Below are 13,980 nucleotides of genomic sequence, written 5' to 3' on the forward strand. Positions count from 1 at the left end.
CAGGGTAGTGGTTCTTTTTAAAATTTCCATGTGGATATCTAGTTATATCAACATCATTTGTACACAAGACTATATTTTCTTCAATTGGTTAATCTTAATATTTCCAGAACACAGAGCTATCTATATCTACACATACACACACACAACCTAGAATCTAAATTCTGTTCTGTTACATATATGTCTCTATAGTTTTTGAAAAGAACTGCCCTGTAGTATGTCCTGAAATCTGGTATGGTGATGCCTCTGTCTTTGTTTTTGTTGTACAGTATTGCTTTAGCTATTCAAGGTCTCCTGTGCCTCCATATGAATTTCAGCGTCATTTTTTCCAGATCTGAGAAGAATGTCTTTGGTATTTTGATTGGTATTGCATTGAATGTATAAATTGCTTTTGGGCGAATGGACATTTTGAAGATATTGATTCTTCCAATCCATGAGCATGGAAGATTTTTCCATTTTTTGGTATCCTCTTCTTCTTCTTCTTTTTTTTTTTTTTTTGCTTTTTTTTTTTTTTTAAGGCAGAGTGGACAGTGAGAGAGAGAGACAGAGAGAAAGGTCTTCCTTTCCGTTGGATCACTCTCCAATGGCTGCCGCAGCCGGCGTGCTGCGGCCGGCACACCGTGCCTATCCGAAGGCAGGAGGCAGGTGCTTCTCCTGGTCTCCCATGGGGTGCAGGGCCCAAGCACTTGGGCCATCCTCCACTGCACTCCCTGGCCACAGCATAGAGCTGGCCTGGAAGAGGGGCAACCGGGACAGAATCCGGTGCCCCGACCAGGACTAGAACCCGGTGTGCTGGCGCCGCAAGGGGGAGGATTAGCCTACTGAGCCTCGGCGCCGGCCAGTATCCTCTTCTATTTCTTTCTTTAATGTTTTGTAATTCTCGTTGTAGAGATCTTTGACGTCCTTGGTTAGGTTTATTCCATGTTATCTGATTGTTTTTGTAGCTATTGTGAATGGGATTGATATTAGAGTTCTTTCTCAGCCGTGGCATTGCCTGTGTATACAAAGGCTGTTGATTTTTGTGCATTGATTTTATATCCTGCTACTTTGCCAAACTCTTCTTAGTCTCTTAGTAGAGTTCTTTGGATCCCCTAAATAAAGAATCATATCACCTGCAAAGAGGGATAGTTTGACTTCTTCCTTGCCAATTTGTATCCCTTTAATTTCTTTTTCTTGCCTAGTGGCTCTGGATGCAATGGCCAGAGCTGGGCCTATCCAAATCTAGGAGTCAGGAGCATCTTCTGGGTCTCCCATGTGGATGCAGGGGCTCACAGACTTTTCCATCTTCTACTGCTTTCCTAGGTCACTAGAGAGAGCTGGATTGGAAGAGTGGCAGCTGGGACTCGAACTGTGTCCATATGGGATGCTGGCACTTCAGGCGGTGACTTTACCCAGTACACCACATCGCCAGTCTCAGTATGATTTCAATCTCTTTGTTTTTTCTTTTGTGTCTTAAAATAGGGTAGATAATGCCCATATGCACTTGCAAAAATAGGTATTATGTTCTGCTAATGTTCTATATATGTCTATTGGGGAATATAAATTTGTGCAGCCATTGTGGAAAAACAATATGGAGATTTCTTAAAAACTGGAAATAGACTTGCCATATGATCCAGAAACTCTACTCTTGGTTATATATCCAAAAGACATGAACACATTGTATCAAATAAATACCTACATTGCCATGTTTACAGCAGCACTGTTCATAATAGCCAAAATATGGAATCAATCAAGATATTCATTATCAGATGAATGGATAAAGAAAATGTGGTGTATAGGCAATGTAATATTATTAAGCTATAAAAATGAAATTCTACCATTTGCATCAAAATAAATGCAGCTAGAGGACATCATGTTGAATGATTCAAAGGACAAATAGCACATATTCTCTTTTATATGTGGGAGCTAAGTTTTTTTTAAAAAAATCAAAAAACAAAAATGAAAAAGAAAGAAATATCTGTGTATATCAGTAGAGTTTTATAAAACTCTATTTTATATCTTTGTTAAACCAATGGTTAACAATGATATACTACTACAGTCTTAGTGACCTGTGATTATTTTTAAATTTACTGTATATGACTAAAATGGTTATATTTTTCTTTGCTTTTTTTTTGTTTACAGTCCTTGCATGCATTCCCACTGAACTAGAGTCTTTTTACTTTTTACTTGTTGATCTCTTTATTTAGTGGATTTTTAGCCTTTGGACTATAATGTAAATTGAAAACATGTTATCTAAAATACTGAAATGAAATGAAATGAATGAAAGAGAAGATGTGAAGGAGGCAGGGAGAAAGGGAATATCATTATACTTTTATAATATAGCCATGAAAAAACATTAATCTCCCTCTTTTTATTAATATTATCACATTAACATGAAAATTAAAAATAAAAATTAACAATAGAATATGTGAGAATCCACTTTTATGTGTGATATGTTTGTGAAGATCCCTTATTTCTTGCTTCTATTAATATTCCTTGTCTTTTGATAGTTTCTTTATAATGTATTTGATTGCAGATATCTGAGTTTATCCTACTTGAAATTCATTGGCCATCATATTTTGTATGTTTTGGGCCAATATTTCTCCAGATATTCTTTCTACCTTGTTCTGGCTTTACTTCTTCTTTTTGGACTCACACAATGAACATGTTGGTATGCTTAAAAGTACTCCATCCAGTCTTGTGAGTTATGTTCATTTTTCTTCATTTTTTTTCTGTTTGCATCTCAGATTTTGTAATATCAGAAGTCCTATATGTGATTTCACTGATTCTTTCTACTGCCTACTCCACTCTGCAATTGACCCTTTAATGAAGATTTCATTCAGCTGTTGTACATTTCCATGTCAAAATTTCTATTTAGTTTTTTTAAAAAATTCTAGTCTCTTTATTGTTACTCTGTATTTGTTAAGATATAATCCTGGCTTCCTTTAGTTCTTTTTTTTTTTCTTTTTAGTTTTACGAATGAATTTAGGCTTGTTTATGTAAATCCTTTGCCTAGGAACCCTCAATCTCTGGATCCCTTTATGGGCAATTTCTGTTTTTCTGTTTGATTGGCTCATACTTCTATGATTTTTTGTTTGTTTTTATATATTTTTGAAAAGCAGACATTTTTATAAAAAAAGGTCTTTCATTTATTTATTTGAAAAGCAAAGGGACAGATAGAGGGAGAGAGAGAGAGATATCTTCCATGCACTTGCTCACTCCCCCAACTGCCCACAACAGCTAGAGCTGGACCACGCCAAAGCTGGGAATGTGGAACTCAACCCAGGCCTCCCTCATGGGTATCAGGGTCCCAACAACTAGATTCATAACTTGCAGACTCCACACATGAAAAGTAGCAGGAAGCTGAATTGGAAGCAGAGCTGAGACAAAAACCGAGGGATCGACTTCACATCCAGCTCTCTGCTATGGCCTGGGAAAGTAGTAGAGGATGGCCCAAGTGCTTGTGCCCCTGCACCTGCGTGGGAGACCCAGAGGAAACTCCTGGCTCCTGGCTTCAGATCCGTGCAGCTCCGGCCATTGCGGCCAACTGGGGAGTGAACCAGTGGATGGAAGACCTCTCTTTCTCTGTCTCTCTCTCTCTCTCTCTGCATAACTCTGACTTTCAAATGTAATAAATAAATCCTAAAAAAGAAAGAAAAAATAAACCGAGGGGCTCTGATATGGGGTGCTGGCATCCCAAATAGCAATGTGATCACTGCACTACATACCTGGCCCTCAAGACTGAACATTTTTAACATTATATAGTAACCAGATTGTTTTCTATTCCTCAGGTTTGCTGTCAATGCTTATCATGGACTTTGTTGTTTTATTTGTGTAGTGACATTTCTAAGTTAATTTTGCAATGACTGTTCATTGTTTGTGTGCTTACTGAATCTCCACTACATTATCTCAGTGCTTACACAAATGCAAAAAAAGAAGAAATTATAAAAACACACACATAAATTAATCTTTGCAGATTGACTCTGAGTTGAGTAACTCCTTCAATACCAATCAAGTAACGTATAACTCTTTTAGCTTTCTTTTCCTTTTTATCCTGAGTCTGAAGATAAGACAAAAGTCAAAGCCTAGAGTCTTCCTAGGTCATGTATGAGCACGTGACCAGTGGTAGGAGTAAGTTTTGTAATCTGGAATCCCAGGTGTATTCAATAGCCTCTCGAAACCTTGATTTCCCAAAGAATCTTCCTCATCAATCTCCGTATTTTCAGGATTGTGTCTTCTTTAATGTTTTATAATTTTCATTAAATTTTTGTAGCTATTGTAAATGGTGCTAATCTTACAAGTTCTTTCTCAGCCATGGCATTCTTTGTGTATATAAATGTTATTGATTTTTGTGTGTTGATTTTATATACGGCAACTCTGTCAAACTCTCCTGTAAGTTCCAATAGTCTGTTAGTGGAGTCTTTTGGTTCCCCTATATATAGGATCATATCATCTGCAAGCATATATTTTGACTTCCTCCTTTCCCATTGATATCTATTTTTTTCTTCCTAATTGCTCTGCCTATAACTTTCAGAACTATTTTGCATGGTAATGATGAAAGTGGGCATCCTTGTCTGGTTCCAGATCTTATTGGAAATGCTTCCAAATTTTTTCCAATAAACATATGCTGTCTGTGGGCTTTTCATATTTTCCCTTTTGTGTTGAGGTATGCTATTTCTATACCCAATTTGCTTAAGGTTTTTCTCATGAAAGGATGTTGTGTTTTATCAAATGTTTTCTCTGCATCTACTGCTATAATCATAAGGTTTATATTCTTCAATTTGTTAATGTGATGTGTCATGTTTATTTATTTACATTTTCAATTCATGTAATTCAGAAAGTTGATTAAGTCATTGCAAACATCCTCTCTCTGTAAATCTGCCTTTCACATAAATAAATACATCTTTTTTAAAAAATGTTTTATATGAAAAATTTCCCTTTTAATAAATAAAATTTTAAAGTGTTTTCATGGTGCCAGCATATGGAACAGTGGGTTAAGCCACTGCTTGCAGTACCAACATCCAATATCACAGTGCCAATTTGAGTCACAGCTACTTGGCTTCTGATTCAGCTTCCTGCTACTATGCCTGGAAAGCAGCAGAATATGTCTAGGTATTTGGACCCCAGAAACCTATGTGGAAGACCCAGATGGATTTCTTGTCTCTTGGTTTTGGCATGGCCCAGACCTGGTGTTGCAGCCATTTGGGGAGTGAGAAGTGGATGGAAGATATCTCTCTCTCTTGCTCTTGCTCTCTCTAGCTCTTGCTCTCCTTCTCACTCTTGCTCTCACTCTCTATTGCTTGCTGTCTCCCTGATTTTAACAAAAAGAGAAGTATTTTACTTATGCTTTCCTATAGCTATTTCATAGCTTCCAGTCTTAAAGTTAAAATTCTGATCTATTTTAATTGAAGTTTGTATATAGTGAAAATGTGGTCAAAGCTGCAGGACTTAGAGGGTACCTAACTCAAGTCCTACATGATGATCACAGGTTATAGATGGAATTGTGCACATGCAGGTACAGGCCCAGAGAGGAGGAATGCAGAAAGGGCTTACCTCTAGCTCCGAGGGAATACACAAGTGTCCATGACTGTTAGGGAATTGACAGTCATAGTTTTAGAGCTACAGGATGAAGTGAGAGCCTCACTCAAATTTCACAGGATAAGTAGAGTTTATCCTTGACAATGTGGACTGGAAGCTGCTAGCCTGAAGTAAAGGTATGTAGATAGCGCCAGTGAGGTCCCACTGGTATTGCCAGTTACAGTGACAACAGCTAGATTCCCAGAACTGCAGGACACAGAAGGTACTGCCCCCTATACAAAGGATATGCAAGGGTGATGCACTGACACAGTGGTAAAAGTTGCAGAAGGAGACTTCCTCAGGTTTGGTCCTCCAGGTTTTTGTATTGGCTGCTGCTGGCTCCAAGATCCAGAATGAGGAAGTGTGGCTCTTGGGTTTGTGCCCAGCAATCCTGCAACTACAGGATGCAGAAGGTCCTATTCTCTGCCATGTGAAGCACTGTAATTCTGGTAGTGGTTGTGGGGAACCTATTGCTGTTCCCTAATATAGAATGGAATTTAGTAGTGGCTGTGCTACAGAAACCCTTGCCTATGGCTTTGCAGGTATGGGGAGGTAATATGGGTTCCTCTTTTGCAGCAAAGCCATCACTCAGACATTTGTCTGCTTTATGGACTGAATTTAAAGCCAATGAAAACTGGAATTATCCTGTAGCTAAGGATTCTAATCTGTGTTGATGATTGAAGTTGCAAAATTTCTGTTAATCTTTTCCAGTAAAGATAGAATCTTTCCAGCAGGGGAGCCTGGATAAGACCTGTAGTGTTGTTTGCTCCTCTCTTGCTGCTGGTTTTTGCAGTCTGTGCTGTTTAGGGTTCCAATTTCTTCTTTACTAAATTTCCTGGAAATGGAATCTTTCTTTTCTTATTCTTCTCTGTGGCAGAGGCACATGCAACCATATTGGATCTCTCTGCTACTGTGCCTATGTTGAAGATTTAAAACAATGATATATGCAAATCATAATGCTTATAATAGGCACTTTAGAAGTAGTAAATTTTCTGATCATTAATCTTTGGAAACCTATTGTACCTATTCCCTAACATTCACATAAATATCCAACAGTTTAAAAAATGAAACCAAAAACACTTGTGTATTTCATATATCCAAAGCATTTGGCTCCTCTCTGAATTTACAGAAAATTCAGAATTGGTAAGGCTGAGATTCAGACCTTAGTGGTGCTTACATTTGATTTGAGCAATGGAAATTATTGAAGAAAAATATGTGAGAAAAAGAGGTGAGAAGTAGAGAGATTCAGAATGGATTGACAATGGATTGACCAGAGTTGGAGTTTTAAATTGAAATATCATTATAAGAAACAAGGCATAGTAAATCATGTAGGCTCCAATCCATATGTCAATCCATAAGCCAAGCCATAGGCCTAGACACAAGAGTTAAATAAGACTATGACAAAGCTGCTTTGAAACCCCATCCCAGGAGTTTTGTTCCCAATGCCACACAGTTTAGTAGAATATCTTTTCTACATGAAAGACCTTTATTCCACTTGACAGTGAGTCTAAAGCGATTTTCCAGCTCTCCTTTTCCTGGCACCCTATGATAATTAAGATGTGGCCAAGGACATAGTAGACAGTCAGTAAATACTTTGTATCCAATTAACTTCAAGTTATAAATAGTTACCATTCCGTTTTCCTCAGAAAAATAGAGGTTTATGTTGGAAGACACATGGTGAAAGGGGAAAAACTCTTGGATTTTTTTTTTATTTATTTGACAGAGTTAGACAGTGAGAGAGAGAGAGACAGAGAGAAAGGTCTTCCTTTCCGTTGGTACACCCCCTAAATGGCCACTACTGCCGGCGTGCTGCACTGATCCGAAGCCAGGAGCCAGGTGGTTCTTCCTGGTCTCCCACGTGGGTGCAGGTGCCCAAGCACTTGGGCCATCCTCCACTGCCTTCCCAGGCCACAGCAGAGAGCTGGACTGGAAGAAGAGCAACCGGGACAGAATCCGGCGCCCCTACCAGGACTAGAACCCGGTGTGTCGGCGCCACAGGCAGAGGATTAGCCTATTGAGCCGTGGTGCCGGCCTAGAGTCATACTTATTTACTTGTGTTCAAACCTTTCTAAGACACATAATGACCATGACTTTGAAAAGCAATTTAATCTTTGTATGATAGAGGTTTCCTATTCTAAACTTCGTATAATAAGATACGTTTCAATTAATAAAAAAAAAAAAAACAGTAAATTTGTAGCACTTAAAAATGGTATTTTGGCTGGTGCCATGGCTCAATAGGCTAATCCTCCACCTTGCAGCGCCAGCACACCGGGTTCTAGTCCTGGTTGGGGCACCGGATTCTGTCCCGGTTGCCCCTCTTCCAGGCCAGCTCTCTGCTGTGGCCAGGGAGTACAGTGGAGGATGGCCCAAGTGCTTGGGCCATGCACCCCATGGGAGACCAGGAGAAGCACCTGGCTCCTGGCTTCGGATCAGCGCGGTGTGCAGGCCGCAGTGCGCTGGCCGTGGTGGTCATTGGAGGGTGAACCAACGGCAAAAGGAAGACCTTTCTCTCTCTCTCTCTCTCTCTCTCTCTCTCTCACTGTCCACTCTGCCTGTCAAAAAAAATGGTATTTTGACAAACACTGGTTAATGCTTGTTAGTTTTTCTTATCTGCTAGGCATTGAGCTAAGAGGTTAATGGGCATGAACTCATTAAATTACCATAACCTCATAAGGTGGAGCACTAAGATGCATCACTGTTTTATGTAACCATTTAAACATTTTTAAATAATTCCACATACACAGACACAATGCCATAACAGTTGTCTTGTGGAATGCAGGAAATGATCACAGCATCCCATGGCTATTGGTCTGGCATTTATATATCCCAAGGTATTTTAAAATTCTCCTTTCAGTTACATTTCTTAGTATGTGATCAACAACCATTTTGCACATATCTTTATAATCAATATTACTTCGGTTCATCTACTAATGGATTTCCTCCATTCTTATATCAAGTAAAGAACTTGGTGGTTGAGTTGTAAGAAAAATAATCTTATGGTGATTCTCCAGTGTTAGATATTTTTATTACCAATATCAAATCTGCACCATGTTGTTGTTTTTGTGCCTGTCAGTTTATGCGATAACTTTTCCTAATCATAATACAGTAATTTGAAGATTTTATATATATATATATATATATATATATATATAAATACATGTGTGTATATGAGTAGTCTTCAAAAATTTTATGCAGAGGGGTGGTGCTGTGGCGTCATGGGCTAAGTTTCACCTGTGGCACTAGCATCCCATATAGGCTATGGTTCAAGTCCCCGCTGCTCCACTTCAGATCCAGATCCCTGCTAATGTCCTTGGGAGAGCAGAAGATGGCCCAAGTGCTTAGGTCCCTGCACCCACGTGAGAGATCCTGAGGAGGTTCCTGGCTCCTGTCTCCTGGCTTTCTGTTGGCCCTGCTCTGGTTGCTGCAGCCATTTGGGGAATGAACCAGCTGATGGAAGACCTTTCTATCTCTCACTTTTTCTGTAACTTTACCTCTCAAATAAATGAATAAAACCTTTTTAAAAAGTTTACGAGAAGATTATGAAAAAATTATGAAAATGCACAGAAATATTTTTCTTTCAATTCCATTTCTTGATGGACTTTTTAAAAGAAAGATTTATTTTTAAAAAAGAGAAAAGAGGCCAGCGCCGTACTCACTAAGCTAATCCTCCGCCTGCGGTGCCGGCACACCGGGTTCTAGTCCCGCTCGGGGCGCCGGATTCTGTCCTGGTTGCCCCTCTTCCAGGCCAGCTCTCTGCTGTGGCCAGGGAGTACAGTGGAGGATGGCCCAAGTGCTTGGGCCCTGCACCCCATGGGAGACCGGGATAAGCACCTGGCTCCTGCCATCGGATCAGCACAGTGCGCTGGCCGCGGCGGCCATTGGAGGGTGAACCAACAGCAAAAGGAAGACCTTTCTCTCTGTCTGTCTCTCTCACTGTCCACTCTGCCTGTCAAAAAATAAAAAAAAAAAAGAGAAAAGAATCATTGACCTAGAATTTTAAATCAGGCAAAACTGTGTTTTATGATAGACATTGAGTGATGCAGAAATAGAGTTGAACTTCCTCAACTTGACAATATCGACAAATACATAAAACTAATATTATTTTTAATCTATCTTTTTTAATATTTATTTTATTTATTTGAAAGGCAAAGTGACAGAAAGAGAGGGAGACAGAGAGAGACAGAGAGAGACAAAGACAGACAGATCTGCCAACCTCTTGTTCACTCCGCAAATGACCGCAGTAACCAAGGTTGGGTCACACTAAAACCAGGATTCAGGAACTCTATCCTTATCTCCCACATTGGTGACAGGGGCCCAAGGACTTAGGCCATCTTTCAGTGCTTTCCCAGGCATATTATCAGGGAGCTGGATTAGAAGTGGAGCAACCAGGTCAAGCTGCAGCCTAACTCCTCATGCAATACCACAGACCTCAAAGCTAATATATTATTCTTCAGGTGAATGACAATACTTTACGCCTAAAGTAAGGGGCGAGGGAAGAATTTCATTCTCACCACTGCTGTTCAACTTAGTACCAAAAATTTTAACTTGTGTGATAAAGCATGAAAAAAATTAAAGCACAGATAAGTAAAGAACATATAATTATTTCCATATACCTCTGTAATCCTAATAGCCTACATGGAAAATTTCTGATAATTTACCAAAAAGTCCTAGAACTGACAAATGAGTAGATTTCAGGATACAATATCAGCATAGTAAATGTAATAACATTATATTATGAACAAAACATTAAATGCAATAGCGTTGATAATGACTCAAAATGAAATACTCTGCCATAAATCTTCTAAAACATGTATAATATTTATATGCTTAAAAGTATAAATTGTTAATGTAAGACACTCAATCAAGGAAGATATAAATTTCCTTCATGAATTTAATGATTCAACTGTATGAAGATGTTAATTTTCCCCTAAATTGATACCATAGGTTTACTGTAATTTCTATCAGATCCCAGGAATAATTTTGTAGATATAGATAAGAATATTCTAAAAGTAATATGAAAAGACAAAGTAATGCAATAACTAAGGCAGTATGAAAATGAAGAATTAATTAGGGAGGAATCACTCTACTGAATATCAAGACATGTATACCTACATTAATCAAGACCATGGTAGTAGTAGAAGAAAAGAAACTTAGATCAATGGAACAGAATGGGGATTCTAGGAAAAGGTGTGTGTTGGGGAGAGAGAGAGAATGGATATGAATAAGGGATTAACTGACTCACAGGATTATGGGGACTAATAAATCACAGTATCTATAAACAGCAGAGAGTTAACGTTATTGTTTCAAGTTTTGGCAGACTTAAGACCCAAAAACAGCTGATATTTCATTTCCAGTTTGAACGCATGACAGAATCAGTGTCCCAGCTGAATTCAGGTAGGCAGGAGGAATTCCCTCTTATTCTCTGAAAGTTCAGCCTTTGTGTTATGTTCAAACCTTCAGCTGATTGGATGAGGCTCATCCACATTGGAGAAGGTAATCTTAATCTACCAATTCAAATGTTATCCACAAACCCCCAAACAAACCCAGAATAATGTTTAACCATCCTATGACCTTAGTTAAATTGACACATAAAATTAAGTGTTCACATTAAGTCTAGGTTCTTAGCTGATATTGATATTGCTACTTGGGAGACCATACTGTAATAACCACCAGACTATAGAAACACAAAGGAAACCTCAGAAGACTTAGGCTGTCTTCGAGAATATCCAGTTAATCGTTGATATTTGGGGAGTTAATATTAATATTTTCAGTACTACACAAATGAGTCCAGTGGTTCAGAACCTATAGTAATTTGAGACATCTGACTCTATTTTCAATCTTGATTCAGTATTATGTAACACTGTCATCATTTCCCTATCTTTAGAAAAATAATGTTCACTTTCTTCCAAGATTATGAGTGTTAAATAGCCAAGTAGTCATCATCAGTTCATATAATCACTTGCCTGTGGTTAATCATCAACATTAAGGTAATCAGTGGTTACCAGTGTTAGTGAAAATTTGAGCAGTATTTTCAAGACTTTAATGATACACTTGAATATATTACCTTCAGGGCTTTTGCTAAATCTGTGTACTCCCTGTACTTCTATTGTCAGAATGGTTTTGTTATCATTAACTCCTTTGTTTTTACTTAGCTTCATTCTATTTTTTTAATATTTCATTTTATTTTTGAGAGTAACATAATATATTACAGGATGCTTGGGAAATAGAAAAGACATAAATAACCACATATAATTTATCTACTTGAATTCACATATGGCACTCAATTTCATCTTTCCCAATAGTTCTTTTTTTAACTTTTATTTAATAAATATAAATTTCCAAAGTACAGCTTTTGGATTATAGCGGCTTTTCCCCCCATAACCTCCCTCCCACCCACAACCATCCCATCCCCCACTCCCTCTCCAATCCCATTCTCCATCAAGATTCATTTTCAATTATCTTTATATACAGAAGATAAATTTAGCATATACTAAGTAAAGATTTCAACAGTTTGCACCCCCATAGAAACACAAAGTGAAATATACTGTTTGAGTACTAGTTATAGCATTAAGTCTCAATGTACAACACATTAAGGACAGAGATCCTACATGGGGAGTAAGTGCACAGTGACTCCTGTTGTTGATTTAACAATTGACACTCTTATTATGGCGTCAGTAATCACCCGAGGCTCTTGTCATGAGTTGCCAAGGCTATGGAAGCCTCTTGAGTTCACCAACTCTGATCTTATTTAGACAAGATCATAGTCAAAGTGGAAGTTCTCTCCTCCCTTCAGAGAAAGGTACCTCCTTCTTTGATGGCCCGTTCTTTCCGCTGGGATCTCACTCGCAGAGATCTTTCATTTAGGTCTTTTTTTTTTTTTTTTTTGCCAGAGTGTCTTGGCTTTCCATGCCTGCAAATCTCTCCTGGGCTTTTTAGCCAGATCTGAATGCCTTAAGGGCTGATTCTGAGGCCAGAGTACTTAGCTTCATTCTAAACAGTGAGAGAGATGTGCTCGTAGTAATTTCCAAGTATATATTAAAGTAAATCTATAACTATGAGTAAAAGAATAGTCATCCATGCACCAACCAAATTATCTCATGTACCATCAGTGAAGCTTTGGAAATCACTGGGAAGAGAAATTTTTTGATAGTGCCTAATTATTTATTCAAAAGTTAACTGGTGATTTCATTCTGTGCTAGGCATGACGTACTAGAGATAAAAAGACAAAAATCTGTTATAGAAATTGTCTAATACATGAACAGGTAAAATATTTAAGTAAGATAAAATGTTCAGATATTAATTTAAGTGTTATAAAACACACAGACACTACAGGATGGTAAGTTAAAAAGTAATGGCCAGTGGAGTTGCTTTATCTATGACAGTCAGGCAAAACTGGGAAAAGAATATTCCAAGGAGGAATACTTGATACAAAGACTGTGGAATGGGAAGCAAAGAGATATTTGAGATAACCAGAAAGCCCATGTGACTGGAATATAGTGAATTAGGTAACATATTAATAAAATTGAAGTTGGAGATGTAGATTAAGTCAGATTATGTAAGATGTTGTAAGCCATGTTCAGTTTTTAATTTTATCGTAATTATAATTGGAAGATTTGCAAAGTATTAAGAAGATGACAGTAATGGACTTTAATTTTGAAAAGACCACTCTGTATGCCCGTCAAAGAAAGGATTATGAGTAAGTGGAGAAGACCTATTAGGATTCTGTTACTGGTGAGAGATTACTGTAGCCTGGAATAACCTGACAGCAGTGGAGATAGAAGTGATCAGATACAGAATAGGTATTGGAGGTATAAATAACAATGTTTGGTAACTGATATAATGTTAGGTAGAGGAAAAAGGAAGGGGAAAAGAATAATCATGGATAACTTCATATTTTTTAGCCTGTGAAACTGACAAGACGGTGGTGCTTTTAACCAAGACAGGGAAAGCTAGGGAAGGAATTTAGGTGAGTGTATCAATGCTTCTGTTTGGGGCATGCTAAAATTGAGATGCTGATTAAACATCCACACAAAGCTATTGCATGGTAAAATGTTTATACTAATTTGAAGTTCAGCGAAGACATTCAGGATGGACACATAAATTGGAGATTCATTATCATGGATATGGTATTAAAAAGCCATGGATGTCGGTTGAGATGACCTGTGTAGAGATTGTAAATGGAGAAGGGGACCATGTCAGAGCCTTGAAGTTTTTCAGTAAATGAGGAAAATTAAGTAAACTAATAATAGAAATACAGAATTGCAAACAGCATTTCTTGCTGTACATTTTTTTCTCGTCTTCATGAAGAACTGATGCAGCCGGTGCTGCGGCTCACTAGGCTAATCCTCCACCTCACACACCGGGTTCTAGTCCCAGTTGGGGCGCCGGATTCTGTCCCGGTTGCCCCTCTTCCAGGCCAGCTCTCTG

At 38.3% G+C, this 13,980-nt stretch overlaps 1 protein-coding gene across 6 annotated transcripts in view; it reads left to right on the top strand.

The window, feature by feature from the left end:
• KLF8 (KLF transcription factor 8) overlaps nt 1-13,980 on the top strand; it is a 274,709-nt gene that overhangs the window by 113,783 nt on the left and 146,946 nt on the right. Inside the window, exon 5 of one of the 6 annotated variants that reach the window (XM_089323931.1) lies at nt 1,300-1,413. The exons of the other annotated variants lie outside the window; for them this stretch is intronic. The gene's annotated coding sequence lies outside the window, so the exon portion shown is untranslated. The remainder of the gene's footprint in view (nt 1-1,299; nt 1,414-13,980) is intronic. 6 annotated transcript variants of the gene reach the window in all.

This window comes from Oryctolagus cuniculus, chromosome X, assembly GCF_051225735.1.
Source record: "Oryctolagus cuniculus isolate XC-2025 breed Fujian yellow rabbit chromosome X, ASM5122573v1, whole genome shotgun sequence".
Lineage (NCBI taxonomy): Eukaryota > Metazoa > Chordata > Mammalia > Lagomorpha > Leporidae > Oryctolagus > Oryctolagus cuniculus.